A 2,607-nucleotide genomic window follows, 5' to 3' on the forward strand; every position below is an offset into this window, starting at 1 on the left:
AATTACACTTTACATTCCTATGATTTTTTCATACCAAATTGAGTATAGAATTAAATTAGTAAATAAAATATATGATCATATCACTTTACCTAAATAACAAAGGTTGATGAATCTTTTGTTAAACTATCAAATCAACCTTCAAAAAACTCAACCACGTCAACGAGGTTGTTGCAAACCAAAACTGTCCAAGGAATTCTTGTGTAGCCTCTAATGGTGATCCACACCAATGAATTAGAAAATCCTTTTTTAAAGATTGGAAGTGCTATGCCTTGATAATGTGCTAACAAAGATGAGTTTCATAAACTCATAATCCACACAAAAATTTTGGGGTTGAACACACAAAAGAAATCAAGTGAATAAAATACTATTTTTCTTCACACAAGGAACAACAAGACAAAAGGAATTTCAAATGTACCGTTCCCTTAATTTTTCAGTCGTTTTCTCTCATTTTGTTTGGAGGTTATAGCAAGGTATTTATACCTTGGATTAATTTTAAACCCTAATTACAAAGCTATTTTGTAATTGTCAATTAATCTAATAATTTGATTAAATAATTTAATTAAGTCTTTAATAAGCCTAATTAACTTAATCATTTAATTTAACCAATTAAGCCCAATAACTTAATTAAACAATTTAATTATTTAAGCCCAACAATTTAATTAAACAATTTTAATCAATTAGGCCCAATGACTTAATGAAACAAATTTAATCAATTAAGCCTAATGACTTAATTAAATAATTTAATTAATTGGGCTCAATGACTTAATTAAATAATTTAATTAATTAGGCACAACTTAATTAAACAATTTTAATCAAGTGCTTAAGAAGCTCATAATTTCTAATTTCATTAAGTCCAACTTAATCACCTTTCTTATTTTATTTTCAACATTTATTTTAGGCGTGTGACTCATTAAGCTTCTAACATGTTGGCAATGAACTCAATATAATAATTCATAAATTAAACTTAGGATTAGATAAATTTAAACTATTTTAAATTTATCATTAATCAAGTCAACTACCTAGAGTTCATAGACCAAGATTGGAATCTAGCAATCCATCATGGCCACTCAAATATTAGAAACGTCAAGATGGTTTGACTCAGCCTTTCAGTGATCAGCCTTTCGGTGTAATTCATTCCCTCATCATATATCTTGGAGATGATAAGAGCATGGTGCAGTATCTACTCTTATTTATCTCTATATTCGTTATTAAAATTTGATCATTAGTGTCTTTGGTTCCTTTTAGAACCCATTCTAATCTTACCACTTTACCGTGTAGAGGTTTAGTCCCTTTTAAAGCTCATACACTTTTAATTCTCTTACCTCCATAGGTGGTAGCTCTCAAAGGAAAAGAATAAATAGAATGTCCTACTTTATGACAATAAATACATTTGGTGAATGAGTCAAGCTTTTCATTTTCATTAACAAAGAAAATTTTCCTTGTGAGTACCATTATAGCCTAATCCTTCTTTGTTAAAGAATGTTTTTTGTGTTTCTAGCATGTCATTCAATTTTTGTTGACTTATGTTGAATTTTGAAAATGTGATATGCAAATTCTCATTTTTCTTTTTCAACTCATTTCTCTCAATTTTCAAGTCATTGACTATGCTTTATACTTCAATCTTTGTCTTGACTAAGAATTCATTTTCTACTTTAAGCTTAGATATGATGTTCTTGTATGTCAATGTCTTTTCTTCAAACTTAGATACTAAGTCATCATATGCATGTTGTAGTTCATCAAATGAATATGAGTCTTGATCTACAATACATGAACTAAAATCATAAGATGTAGAGCATACCTTGGTGTCTTCAAGTGCCACGAAGCAAAGGTTGGCATTTTCATCTTCATCATCTTGAGAGTCATCACTATCACTCCAAGTGGCAACCATGGCTTTCTTTTTGAAGTTCGCATTCTTCTTGTTTAGGCACTTATACTTGATGTCTCTCAATTTTTTGCACTTATAACATATCAAGTGATTCTTGCTATGTTCTCTTTTTTGGCATATCTCTTTTAGGGGGTCCTTTACCTCTATAGTTTCTCTTCATGAATTTGCTAAACCTCTTAGCTAGCATGGCTATGTCCTCATCCTCTTCACTCTCATATCTTATGTTCCTCTCATCTTCTTTAATTGTGAATTTTAAAGCTATCTTTTTATTCTTAATATCCTATTTCTTTTCATCATCTAGAGTACTTTCACATTTTAGGGTTATCTCATAGGTAAGTAAAGATCCTACAAGCTTTTCTAGTTTAAAATCATTTAGGTTTCTTGCTTCCTCTATCGCTGTTACTTTTGGTCTCTATACTTAGGAAGACTTTAGAGTATCTTCTTATCTAATTAGGCATTTGGGAAGTCTTTGTTGGTATATGCCCTTGAGCCAGTTAAATTGGTCAAGGAATATATATTGTCATTTAATGCATATTTAATCGCATAATTATATGTGATAAGGTTTTTCTTCATGTTAGTGCAATAATAAGGAGTTATTAAGTACTAACTGGATGAAACCTATGGAACATAAAAGCCTTGCAAGAGAATTATAGAGTTGTTATAATTATGAGATCACTATGTATCAAACCCATGTTCCTAAAATTGTTCCTGGTCATTGTATT

This window comes from Theobroma umbraticum, unplaced genomic scaffold (genome assembly GCF_002168275.2).
Source record: "Theobroma umbraticum cultivar Fairchild unplaced genomic scaffold, ASM216827v3 scaffold_12.1, whole genome shotgun sequence".
Lineage (NCBI taxonomy): Eukaryota > Viridiplantae > Streptophyta > Magnoliopsida > Malvales > Malvaceae > Theobroma > Theobroma umbraticum.